Genomic DNA, 15,000 nt, shown 5'->3' on the forward strand with positions numbered 1-15,000 from the left:
CTTCAACAGGGGCATATATTCTAGGTTAGCGCTGCACACGCAACAAAGTAGATTCTTCTTGAACATTAAGCTCACTTACTAACATAACCTCTACATTGTAATGAAATATTGTGGCAGTTCTGAGATAACATTGCATACCCATGAGCTGCATCATGATAAAGTACCGAGGTCGGGAGATAATGGAGGGAGTTTGAAGGCCAAAAGTGAGACACACTCGACTTGTGTTTGTTTTTTTGTTGAGAAGTTGTATGTGTAAATATGTGTAAATATTGTCTTTAAAATAGTTCTATTCTTGTTACATTATAATATAACCTGGTAATAATTTATTTTCAGATCTACCGTGTGCAGTCAATCGAAGACTTGAGGTGTTGACAAAACAGTATAGCTTTTGTTTATAGTAGACGGAAGAGAAACCTGGAAATTCAGCGGAAAATTATATTTTGCTCGTTGTTATGGATATTTGTTTTCAAATTCATGCTTATAATGATTTTTTTTCTATTCTGTAAGATATAGAATTTAAAGAACACTAGAAATTCGGCTTATTCATGTGACAATTCATACCATTTGCAATCTGCAATCCGTACGACGTACATATATATATATATATATATATATATATATATATATATATATATATATATACATATATATATATACATATATCATATATATGCATATATATGTATATATATATATATTTGGGATAAAGGCCATTCAGAATACATGTTCTGTTGAAGTCGACAGCAGTTACAGCATTATTCAGTTTGCAGTTTGCTTTTTCAATTTTTCTAACGGTGTTCCGATCTTCGTAGGCGAGGGTACTAAGTTTCTAAAATCCATAATAACTCGAGACGTCTTTCGACCAGCACTCGTCCATCTTCAGGAGTGTTAGGTTGAAATGGTGATTATATTTGGCTTATGTTGGCACTGGGGGAGGTGACCTTTGTGTGGAAGGTGGCGCTCCGTGGGGTGCTGTCTGTCTAAGTCCTTGTGGCGCTCCGTGTGTTGCTTGTGAGTTTCTAGCTGAAGGAAGAGTGGAAACGGGCATTTGTTGAATGTTGATGGCAGGTTTTAAGTTGTGAATATACACAGCTTCCGTCATTCGTAATCTCCTGGTGTCATGTTCATTGTGTAGGATTACTGTATTTTCTTCCATCATTTTTCTACTCAGTGTTTGCCCATGTGTCCTGTCGTTATGGCGGCGTATCGCTCCATCCTGTAAGTGCGCTGTGATTCTTTTGGACAGTGTGGTGGTAGTGAAACCTATATACCTGGTAGGTAGGCGACTGCAGTCACCAATATTACAAGTATATTGGTATACTAGGTTCACTTTTTGAAGTGTATTTGTTGGTGGGAGACAGCTGTTCTTCATTACTAGGTTGGAAGTTCGTTTGGATTTGTAATAAAAAGCAAACTGCAAACTGAATAATGCTGTAACTGCTGTCGACTTCAACGGAACATATATATTTATATATATGTATACACACACACACACACACACACACACACACACACACACACACACACACACACACACATATATATATATATATATATTTCTATATATATATATATATATATATATATATATATATAAACCACTTATTAAACTTTAATTCTAAGCCATCAACATCGGGAGATCCACGGAGGCCAACATGCAGAAATTGAAACGTGATAGGGCCAAGGACTCGAACCAGGGCTAGCACGTGACAAGTGTTGTAGTGACTTACCGATTGCGCTAACAACAGAGAAATTGATGGCATAAGCGGTAAGTCACTACAACACTTGTCACGTGCTAGCCCTGATTCGAGTCTTTGGCCGTACCACGTTTCAATTTCAGCATGTTGGCCCGCGGATCTCCCGATGTTGATGGCTTAGAATTAAATTGTATTGTGGTTGATAGAAATGTATATCTCTCCACTGGGACACATTCAGTGTTGTACATATATATATATATATATATATATATATATATAAATATATATATATATATATACATTAAGACTTAAACCCACTCTCGGAGAAAGATAAGCTGAGGTACAGAGAAAACCGTCTATTTCGACCACTAACTGTGGTCCTCTTCAGCAGTTACAATTATAGGGTACATAGACAAGAGGTTATATACAGAGGAGGAAATTACAGTAGGGAACTCAGTAAGCCTGAGGTCACTTGCCCTGAGTGAGGTCGGACGTTTCGTCCTGTGGAGATGAATTTGTTAACTGCCATACTAGTAATGGCATCTAGTGACCATTGACCTTTAGAAGTGTTATAATTTGGGAACTGTTTTATTAATGAGGACTCATTAATTTTTCTTTTGAAACCACACTGTGATTTGTATACTGTAGCTGCATTCTTCCAATCTATTCTGTGATCTAAAAGACTAGAATGGAGGAATACAGCTGAGTTTTCTTGGCCGTATTTTAAAGAATCTTTCTGTTCTTTGATCCTAGTGAGTAGATCACGTCCCGTTTGTCCCCAGTATACTTTATCACAATCGAGACATGGTATCTTATATACTCCGGGGTATATAAGAGAGAGAGAGAGAGAGAGAGAGGGGGGGGAGAGAGGGAGAGAGAGAGAGAGAGAGGTGGGGAGAGAGGGGGAGAGGGAGAGAGAGAGAGAGAGAGAGAGAGAGAGAGAGAGAGAGAGAGAGAGAGAGAGAGAGAGAGAGAGAGAGAGAGAGAGAGAGAGAGAGAGAGAGGTGGGGAGAGAGGGGGAGAGGGAGAGAGAGAGAAAGAGAGAGAGAGAGAGAGAGAGAGAGAGAGATAGACATCAGATGTCTCATACATACAATATTGGGAAGGTCCTGATGACGTTGTTTATCTATCAGCCTGTATGTGTTAGTCACTCGACACATCTACCTACACAAACACACACACACACACACACACACACACACACACACAGAAAGAGAAAGGAAAATGAGAGACTAGCAGCCCTGAAACGCTGATAGAACAGTGAAAGACATAGTTTGACAGAGTCTTTACTGAAACAACTGTCAAGATCTGTGGTAAATGGGTCAAACAGCAAGACACACTCTGTGCAATGGGCATACTAGATTCCTACCTAGTTTATCACATGCAGGGCCGGATTTACATGTTGTTGGGCCCCGGGCTCTGAACTTATGTGGGGCCCAGTCAGGTTCATTCCCCAGATATCGTCCCAGTTTTCATGAAACGTGCTGTTAGCCACCTCGGAGTTTGTCTACAGTCACAGTGCCGCTCGGTCACAGTCAGCTGATTACAATGATTACAAAGGCGGAGCATGCCGACAGGAGACCTTTTGGTCCATAACTAGGTCGGATGCGGAAAAAATGTAATAATTATAAATAAATTAAAGAAAAATAGATAAAAATTATAATTATATAAATGATAATAAATAAAATAGATAAATGCATAGGTATAGTTGAATAATAAACAAGCAGATAGTAAATAATAGTAAATTGACAGATAACTAATAATGAATAAAATAAAACAAATAATAATAAATAAACAAACAATAACAAACAAACAATATAAAATAAATGGCAGTCATTACAGCATCTTGCTTAGGTGTTTATCTAAACGAATCTTAAAGCTTCGAACTGAACTACATTGCACTGCCTCTGCAGGAGGTTTGTTCCTTTCATTAACTACACGGTTGGCGAAGTTGTTTCTACCCACTTCCAAATTAAATCTATTTCCTGACAGTTTGAGACCATTATATCTTGTCGGATTCTCATTCAGTATGAAAATTGTGTCACTTTTGTTGTTGTCAATTCCCTTTAGAATCTTAAAGACCTGTATCAAGTCACCCCTGAGTCTACACATTTTTAGGGAAAACAGATCCATATGTTTTAGTCTATTTTCGTATTACTTATTTTTTATATTTGGAATCAGTTTTGTGGCTCGCCGTTGTACTTTTTCCAATCTGTCAATGTCTTTAATAAGATTTGGTGACCATACGGAAACAGCATATTCCAAATGTGGACGAACTAACTATTTATATAGCTTGTTAATGAGAGATGAACTTTTGAAGTCAAAAGATAGCACAATCAGTCCGAGAATACACTGCTTAGATGATTTGAGATCGTAACTGATAATTACACCGAGATCCTTTTCACTATCCACTTTTGTCAACGAATTTCCAAATAACTTGTAATTGTATTTACTGTTATTTTTTACCTATGTGCATAACCTTGCATTTACTTATGTTAAATTTCATTAGCCACTTTTCAGACCATTGCTGTAATTTATCTAAATGTTCTTGAATATCTAATTGATTTAAGTGATCATTTGCCAGTCCGCACAGTTTTGTATCATCAGTAAATTTGAAGACAATAGAGTTTAGTCCGTGGTCTGTATCATTTAGATATACTATGAATAGAAGTGGCCCAAGAACGAGACCCTGAGGAACTCCACTCGTAACATTTTTCCATCCAGAAGTTTTTCCATTTACAACAACTCTCTGTTTTCGATCATTCAACCAATTTCTAGTCCAACTTAATAGGCTACCATTTACTCCGTGTAAAGCTAATGTAGTAAGTAGTCTTTCGTGGGGGACGGTATCAAAAGCTTTTGCAAAGTCTAGATATATTAAATCTATATTGTTTCTTTTGTCATAATCTGAGATAATTGTGTTGTAGAATTCGAGTTAGTCGCGCAACAACGTTTCCGTCTGAAACCATGCTGGCTATCATTTATCAAACAGTTACTCTCTGATGATTGTTTCCATAATTTTTCCTACGATTGAAGGCAAGCTTATAGGCCTGTAGTTATCTGTTTGTTTGTTTGTTTTTCACCTTTTTTGAATATGGGAGTAACGTTACCTAGCTTCCATTCTCTTGGGACATCCCCAGATAAGATGGATTTTATGAAAATTATTTCTAATGGAACAACAATCTCATTTTTCATTTCTTTTAAGATTCTTGGATGCCAACCATTAGGCCCTGGTACTTTCTTTTATGTTATATTTACCGTAGTAAGTTTACCCTAGACTTTTCACAGGTTTCAGTTTGGAGTTCACTTTGAGCTGTTTCGTTTACGAATACTGAGGTAAAATAGCTGTTTAAAATATCACACATTCCTTCATTTGAATATTCAAGTTGACTGTCAGCAGATAATAGTGGGCCAATGTGATTCTTAATAACCTTTTTATCTCTAATGTAACTATAGAATTCTTTGGGATTATCTTTGGATTTATCAGCTATATTCATTTTGTATTGTTGTTTTCGTTTTTATTGCCTTTTTTAAATCTCTCTGTATTATTACATAACTTTGACAGTCATTAAGTGAACCCGAGCACTTGTATTTCCTTGTTACTCCTTTTCCTTATCACAATACACCAAAAAAAGTGCTTGTACTATTGTAATGGAGCTGGCGCGAAGTCCCTAAATGCCCTGGGCCGCGGCCCTATTGGCCCTGCTCTAAATCCGGCCATGATTGCATGATATAGTGACCAAGAGGCCGATCAAACTACAGACACTTTATCACATTACATCTTTCTTGGGGAAAGGGGGGGGGAGTACTGTGGCCTTCAAGAACGACCGCCCTTTTCGGCTGTAAATCTATGACATCGCACCCCACCTCGTCCAAGGTTCTCGTGGCGTGACTACTGTCGTGCTTATGCAACAGCTCCAGCAGAGGGACGGGGGCGGGGGCTGTGGCGGGGAGGACAGATCCTCCTATGCATCACCAACCCGGATGCTTGTGCCCCTTGACACCAAGTAGTAAGGCACTAATATGCCCTTTTTAGTCTGTCCTGGCGAGGCGGGGAATGCTCCGACACAGCTGAAGGCTACACACACACATACACACACACATACATACATTTATGTATATATATATATATACATATATATATATATATACATATATGTATATATACAAATATATATATATATACATATATATATATATATATATACCTTTATTCAACCACAAACAACTTTTAATTCCATGCCATCGCAATCGAGACTGAAGAATCGCTCGATGGAGACATTTTGTTGGAAATTGAAACGTGGACGAGCCGAGGATTCGAACCCAGCTAACCCGTAACAAAGTTACAGTGACTTAAACCAATGCGCTATCAAGAGAGATATATCTCTCTTGATAGCGCATTGGTTTAAGTCACTGTAACTTTGTTACGGGTTAGCTGGGTTCGAATCCTCGGCTCGTCCACGTTTCAATTTCCAACAAAATGTCTCCATCGAGCGATTCTTCAGTCTCGATTGCGATGGCATGGAATTAAAAGTTGTTTGTGGTTGAATAAAGGTATCAATTGATCGCTGGGAACCATTCAGTGTAGATGTATATATATATGTATGTATATATATATGTATATATATATACATATATATATATATATACATATATATATATATATATATACACGCACACACACACACAAATACACACACACACACACGCATGTATATATATATATATATATATATATATATATATATATGTATATATATATATCTATATATATGTTTGTATATATATATATATATATATATATACATATATATATATATATATATATATACATATATTGGATGAATTGTTTAGACAGATGAAAGTGTGGGTGGAGGAAGAATAAGCGGAGATGGGCTGGAACTCCTTTATTGCGTATACATTTCGACCGACTCGTCTTCTTCAGTAAGCTGTCTGCAAACTGCTTGAATCTTACAATTATACACTCGAAGACGGGGACACGGACAGGTCATCCCGCTGGCTGTCTGGAGATTCCCATTCCCGTACCATGTATATGTTTCCCAATCGCATTTATCATCAATTTACTTGTTGCCTTCGGTAAACAAACGAAACCTTCCCTGTCATTGTTATTTTCATAAGAATTAATATAGGCAGCTTCAACAGTTTTCCTCATGTCTCTTTTTAATCCCGTGTGTAGGACCTTGACCCCATCCCAGTGTGGCAAATGTCCAGGTTGGTCAGCGTGCTGAACGAGTGAGTTAGACGTCCTGTGTGACCTCAAGTCTCGTTTGTGCTCGGCTATGCGTTTCTCGACGCCTCGACCTGACTCGCCGTAATATGAAGAGGTGCACCTACTGCAAGGAATGCAATAAATGGTACTGAGGACATTTTGGGGCAGTCCCTTTATATTCTTGGTCTTGACAAATTTTCCTATATTAGAATTGGAAGTCCTTGCTATTTTCACCCCACCTTTCCCAAGAAATATGTCTATGCCTTCGGTTTTCCTATTGTTGGGAACCGAAATATATTGTATTTTATTACTCTCGGACAGTTGGACATTTGGTCTCATGAAGATGTTCCTAGCTACTTCTTTCAACTTGTTAATTATCCCCCCTGGATATTTTAATTTCTTAAAGGCATTGGTTATGTAAGTTAATTCATCTTCCAAAAATTCCTCACTGCAAATTCTAAAAGCTCTGAGGAAGAAACCTATAAGCACGCCGGTTTTCACTCGCTCGCCGCGTCCTGAGAAATAGTATACAAAGTCGTCTCTGGTTATGATATTTTGCGTAACGTTCTTTAATAGCCCCGTCCTGCTGGTGTAAAGATAGTCTTCTGCTGAGACTACATCTGGTATGTCCAACGTATGTATAATTGCGAGGTGCGCAGCCCTCGGCGGAACATTGAAACAGATACACCACGTTGGTTTTGGATGTAGTGTCAGTTTGACAATTACTGTTGTTTTTCATAACCATTGAGCTTGTTCTGGTGTTTCTATAGTAAATAAGAACCCGGATTTCATTGTTCTCACTGGTGGGGCGATTTTTTTTTTTTTTTTTTTTTTTCTTTTTTTCTTTTTTTTTTTATAATAATATCCTGGTCGCTTTTTCATCTTTTTATAGGAATCAGTAAAGGTGTTACGGTAGAAAATATTAATAAAATTAGGCTTATTGGAACAGTGACTGAGCTTAAGTTAACTCATCATCTTGTTGGTTATGTCATCAAAGTCACAGTTGGCATAGCCGTTATTAGTGAGCATTTGCGATAAATCTTGGAGTTATGGATTGTAGTGTTTCCCACGAGGAACAAACTTTTTTTGCTCTCCTGACGTAAGCTCTAATCACACATTCCTTATAATTATCGCTGCACTCGCTGTTACCATCCATGCGTTTATCAATGTCAGTGGGCTTACGGTAGATACTAGTAGTAAAGTTAGTAGAGGCAGAATCAACTAGGGCGTCAAGGAAAGGGAGTTTACCGTTTATATTCATCTCAGTTGTGAAATTTAAACCTGAAATTTCTTGTAAGCCCAACCTTAGTTTCTCTAGGAGTTCGCTACAGTGCGTACACACGAAAATATTGTCAATGTACCTACAGTAAATTTTGGGTTTAAGTTCACTCGGAAAGAATGATGTATCTTCAAGAGAAGACATAAAGGCTTGGGCAAATGAAACACCCAAGGGAGAGCCCATTACGATTTTGCGATTCCATCGGTCTGTACGTACAACTTCCCGTTTGGGCACCTGAACGGAGCCTCTGTTGTACAGACATACAGCATTTCCTCCAAAGTGTCCTTGGGAATTGGGGGTGGGGGTGAAAGTTCAGGGTGTTGGTAAACATATTGGAGAGTAATGTCCATTGTTCTATTGAGGGGAATATTCCCCTCATTAGAACAATAGACATTATTCTCCAATGATATATATATATATATATATATATATATATACATGTATATATATATATATATATATATATATATATATATATACATATACATATGAAACTGAAGGTGGAGGAAGTAGACGAGGAATAATGGGAGAATTTTGATGCTTTAACGTTTCGACCCACAGGGTCTTAATCACAAAGCTAACAAAGAAGTACCATCAACATCTTATACACAGGTAGATCATCTCTTGGGACACCTAAGAGAGTTTGTTACCATACTCATAACATTTCTGTATTCATTTTCTTCAACTACTAATAAACTTGTGGCTTTTGCTAAGTCTATGAAACCTTCACCATGGTTAATGTTACATTGGTGTTAATATAAGCTGCTTCTATTGTCTTTCTCAATATTTTTGTTGTACCTTTATTTATTACAACTGTATTGTCCCAGTCTGGAAGGTGGCCATACTTATCTACATGCCTTACTATAGAATTAAAAAATCTGTGGGTTTTTACATCACTCTTGAAATCATATAACCGTTTATCAAGTCCACGGCCTGTTTCTCCAAAATATGATGGTAAGCAGCTTTTACATGGTATCATTATACAATACTGTTTTCATTAGTGGGGTTATTATGATTATTATTACGTGTGACCAAATGTCTCACTTTGCTACCTGAAGTTCTAGCTCTCATAATGCCTGCTTTTAAGAAGAATGTGTCTGGGTGTGAATTAATATTGGAGTTTGGAACTGTGATATATCGGGCTTCTTTGTTGCATTTATTATTATCTTTACTTTTCTTACTTATTTCATTAGATTTTTTCCTCAATTTACACAGGAGACCTTTTGGATATTTCAATTTGTTGAAGGTTTCTGTGATATGATTTAGTTCATCTTCCAGAAACTCTTCACTACGTATGCTAAATGCTCTGAGGAAGAAGTCTATTACTATACCTGTTTTGGTTCTACTATTGTACCCCGAATAAAAATGCATGTAGTCCTCTTTATTGGTAGGTTTGCGGTGTACTGTTCCAGTGTTGATAAATGAAATTTATCCAATCTTTGTTTCTATGTTAAATTTGAGAGTGTAGGTGCCATTTTTGTAGCTGCTTTTTGAATTCTTTCTATTTTTTTTTTTTTTTTTTTTACTAGGTGCCCATAATGTCGCAGCATATTCCAACTTAGGTCTTATAAGTGAAATTGACATTTTCCTTGTCATTTCTTCATCCATGTAGTCGAAGGTCACTTTCATTGATCCTAATAAGTTAAAAGTCTCTCCAACTAGTTTATGGACATGTTTATCAGGTGTCAAGTCACTTAAGATAATTACTCCTAGGTCCCTTTCTGAGTCGACTTTTTTTACTTCCTTGGTACCATTTCTGATTCCATTCCCATATTTTGTCTAGGTCTTCTTGTAGCGATCTGCAGTCTTCTTCTGAGCTTACTCTCTTAAGTAATTTGGCATCATCAGCAAAGAAGTTCATATAACACTTTACTCCCTCATCCATATAATTTATATACATAGCAAACATTAAAGGAGCCAATACAGAACCCTGTGGGACGCCACTTATTATATCTTCCCAGTTCGAGTTCTTGTCTCTAAGTGCCATTCTCATTTTTCTCCCATTTAAGAAATATTTCATCCATTCCAGTAGCTTACCTTGTATTCCTCCTATTATTTCAATTTTTCTTATTAGCTTTTTATGTGGCACATAGTCAAAAGCCATCTGCAAGTCCAAGAAGGTGCAATCTGCCCAGCCATCTCTTTCTTGTATTATTTCTGTCAATCTTGAGTAAAAATATATTAAGTTTGTGGTACACGATCTTCCACTTCTAAAGCCAAATTATTTAGGGTTTAGTATTTTATTCTCTTCCAAGTGTTTGATCCATTTGTTCTTGATAACCTTTTCGCATATTTTTGCTACTGTGCTTGTAAGGGATATCGGTCTGAAGTTTGTAGGATTTTCTTTGTTTCCTACTTTATATATTGGTACGATGTTTGCATTTTTCCAATCTTGCAGCATCTTTCCTTCTTTGAGTGAGAAATCTATTATCTTGTATGATTTGTCCGTTAGTTCATCTATACACTCTTTCAATATCCAAATTGCAATTCCAACCGGTCCATGTGATTTCCTAACATCTAGGTTTTTTATTTGGTCTCTTATTTCTTTCTATGTTACCTTTATTTCTTTCATTTTAGGGGATATTTCTCGTTGTCCATCTTCCCAAATTTGTGAGCTCTCAACTGTAAAAACAGACCTGAAATGTCTGATCATAACTTCAGTCATTTCTATGTCATCTATACATTTTTTATCTCCTTCACGCAGTGTATGCGCGTGCGTGTGTCTGTGTTTGTGCTTGCGTGTGTCTGTGTGTGTGCGTGTGTGTGTGTGTGTGTGTGTGTGTGTGTGTGTGTGTGTGTGTGTGTGTGTGTGTGTGTGTGTGTGTGTGTGTGTGTGTGTGTGTGTGTGTGTGTGTGTGTGTGTGTATTCACCTTGGTCTTCACCTTGATCTTTGGATCACGTGTTCGACTCGTGATCGACAGCTATTTCCCTCCCGGAAGAGAGCTCAGAGCTCGTATGACCGATCTATGGGTAATGCTATGACCTTTCACACACACACACACCCAACTCCCCGCCCACGAGAGTCAGAGTAACGACCCGAAGCACAGCGATACCGAAATAATTTCGGCCCTGGGCAGGATTCGAACCAGGTACTGCGAGTACCACCGTACTTCCCAGTCCAGTGTTCTATCAACCGCGCCACCGAGTCGTGTGTGTGTGTGTGTGTGTGTGTGTGTGTGTGTGTATTTACCTAGTTGTATTTACCTAGTTGTATATTACGGGAAGGGGAGCTATGCTCGTTGGGTCCCGTCTTCATATCTCATTTTATCTAAACTGTTTTTAAATTCATGTATTGTTTTTGCACACACCACTTTCTCATCTAACTTGTTACAACTGTCTATTACTCTGTGAGGAAAGCTGTTCTTTTTCAAGTCTCTTCTATAGCTGTCTTTTTATATTTTCTTTCCGTGTCCTCTTGTATTTCTGTTATCCCATTTTATCAAATTCTCTCTATCAGTAATTTCTATGCCTTTCATGATTCTGTAAATAGCTATCAAATCTCCTCTCTCTCTTCTTTGCTCTAGTGTCTGTAGTTCAAGTTTTTCTAGTCTCTCTTCATATGATAGTTTTGAGAGCGTTTGTGCCAGTTTTGCAATTGCTCTTTGTATTCTTTCAAGTTTTTTTTATACATTTTTTTGTACTTGGTGACCATATCGTTGCTGCATATTCCAATCTTGGTCTTATCAGGGTGATTAGGATTTTCTTCACCATTTCTTCATCCAGGTATGTAAATGCAACTTTGATTGTTCTTATTAAATTATAAGTTTCTCCAAAAATCTTATTTATATGTTTCTCAGGTGACATATTATTCATAACAATGACTCCCAGGTCCTTCTCATTTTCTACTTTTTTTTATTCCTTCTTCTCCCAATTTATATGCTCCTGTTATTCTGTTTTTGCTTTTTCCAAATTCCATTATACTACACTTTTTTGTATTGAACTCCATCTCCCACTTCCTACTCCATTCCTGTACTATATTTAGATCTCTCTGTAGTGATTCACAATCTTCTTCAGTTTCCACTCTTTTCAGTAGTTTTGCATCATCTGCAAAGAAGCTCATATAGCTTTCTATTCCTTCATCCATATCATTAATATATATAGCAAACATTATTGGGGCCAGAACTGTTCCCTGCGGAACACCGCTTATTACTTCATCCCATTTTGAGTGCTGGTTTCTTATCACTACTCTCATATTCCTCCTTGAGTTTCTAATTTCTTAAGCAACTTCTTATGTGGTACTTTGTCAAAAGCTTTTTTTAGGTCTAGAAATGCACAGTCCGCCCATCCATCTCTTTCTTGTATTATATCTATTAGCCTTGAATAGAAACATATTAAATTGGTGACGCATGATCGTCCTTGTCTGAATCCAAATTGCCTTGTGTGTGTGTGTGTCTGTGTGTGTGTGTGTGTGTGTGTGTGTGTGTGTGTGTGTGTGTGTGTGTGTGTGTGTGTGTGTGTGTGTGTGTGTGTGTGTGTGTGTGTGTGTGTGTGTGTGTGTGTGTGTGTGTGTGTGTGTGTGTGTGTGTGTGTGTGTGTGTGTGTGTGTGTGTGTGTGTGTGTGTGTGTGCATGTGTGTGTGTGTGTGTGTGTGTTCGTGCGTGCATATGCGTGCACATGCGTGCACGCACAATGTCTCGCCAGGTGGACGAACTCATGTGGGTTAATGGACCTGCGATGTTAAATGATACAGGCGGGCGTGGGCGCGAGGCAGCGCCGGGGAGAATTACCTGCAGAAGAAGGGCGTGTGGGCGAGGACCCGACGAGGATGAAGGTTATCGTGGGCGTGCAATTGAGACTTAATTGCAGTTTTCTCTGGGCTGGCGTTCCCACTTGACGTAGCCTGTGGTGGTAGATGTTGTGTGTGTGTGTGTGTGTGTGTGTGTGTGTGTGTGTGTGTGTGTGTGTGTGTGTGTGTGTGTGTGTGTGTGTGTGTGTGTGTGTGTGTGTGTGTGTGTGTGTGTGCGTGTGTGTGTGTGTGTGCATGTGTGTGTGTGTGTGTGTGCGTGTGTGTGTGTGTGTGTGTGTGTGTGTGTGTGTGTGTGTGTGTGTGTGTGTGTGTGTGTGTGTACATAATTATGTATGAGTATAAGATTATGTATTATATATATATATATATATATATATATATATATATATATATATATATACATATATCACAGAGAGACTGCATGGCATGTAGACATGTATTCTCCAATCATGCGAAGTTTTAAAGCAATGGCTATTTTCAGCCGCAGTGGGGGCGCTGGAAAAGGGAGGACGAGGAGCGGAAGGGAATAGAGGTTGTGGGACGGAGAGTGCCTGACCCGGATGACCCTGTGTAGCGAGGCTATCGGTCCCTAGGCAGCGCCGAGAGCATATCGAGTTCGTGTTGCCATGTTGGTCGATTCTAAGTATCTAGGTGTCATGCTAAATTACAAAATAAGGCAAGAAGTGGAGATTAGCAGCTAAATAAGTAAATATAACGCAACTGTCAGTATGCTGTACCCTTTCCTGAAGGATAAACACATAGCAATTAATATTACCATATACTACTACTATTTTAAGACCTATCTCCTGGGGCCGTATACACAAAACTTGTTAGCACTAACAAATAGCTGTTAAGGGTAACAAATTCCTGTTAAGGCTAACATTTAGCTGTTAAGCACTAACAGTGATACAGAAAACTTGTTAGGGTCTTAAAAGTACTGTTAAGATAAAAGTGCTGAGGAGGACTATTAAGCTCTTAACAAGTTCCTGTTAGTAGAGAAGATGGCGGAGCAACAACAACTAAAAAGATGACTGCGAGTTTATCGACAGCGACGGGACATATCTAACGAGTACAATGACGACGAACTCATCAAACGCTTCAGAATGAACCGTGCTGGTATAATAAAAATGGCTGATTTAGTGAGGGACAAACTTCAATCCCGAACAGAACGGAATCGACCACCGAGTCCTGAGACGAAGGTGGCAATTACCCTATGATATTTAGCCACAGGTAAAATGCAGCAGTGACGAATTTGGGACCTCGCAAGCATCAATCAGCCGTCATTACTCAAACAATTGATGCACTATCAGAACCAGATATTGTAACTCAGTTTGTAAAATTTCCAATTGACTCGCCAAGAAGTGCAAGTAAAACAAGCAGAGTTCATGGAAAACTGTAGGTTTCCCGGTGTTGTGGGTACCATAGATGGCACAAACATTAGAATTGGGGCTCCAAGTGTCGATGAACATTTATATGTAAACAGAAAACAATACCATAGCATCAACGTGCTTTGTCATGCCTCCCTCTTATCCTTGTGGTTTAAACTTGGCTTGAATCGCCCATTTATTATTATTTTTTCTCCATAATCACGTTGATCAAGAGGAGTGTTTCCTCTTGTGACCAGTTTGGCTTCCTTTTCTTTTTCTGTGTTTCTTCTGCCATGTCTATGTCCTCTGAAATTATTGTTGAGTCTTCTGTCGGAAGATTTGTCTGTGGCACGGCCGCCTGTACAATGCGCCTTCGTCCAAAAATATCTGTCGTTGGTTAATAAGTACTTCTAAAAACCCATACATACGATATCTATATGCTATCATGATACTTTATTAATAAATTCTGAACAACTGCATTAATAACACTGTTTTATGTGTGCAATTTTTGATAATACGTCCATTTACATGTTCATAAGCTGCTAACTTCAGCGCTGTTTAGCGGTACTTGACAAACAACTGTTTGCTAGCTAACAGTTGTTAGTTAAGCATTGGTGTATAACTTTTAGTGGTTTTCTGTTAGCTAGCAGAGATTGTTAAGGCTAACAAAAAAGTTTTG

Source organism: Oratosquilla oratoria, chromosome 2 (genome assembly GCF_046742065.1).
Source record: "Oratosquilla oratoria isolate Oo_2021 chromosome 2, ASM4674206v1, whole genome shotgun sequence".
Taxonomy (NCBI): domain Eukaryota; kingdom Metazoa; phylum Arthropoda; class Malacostraca; order Stomatopoda; family Squillidae; genus Oratosquilla; species Oratosquilla oratoria.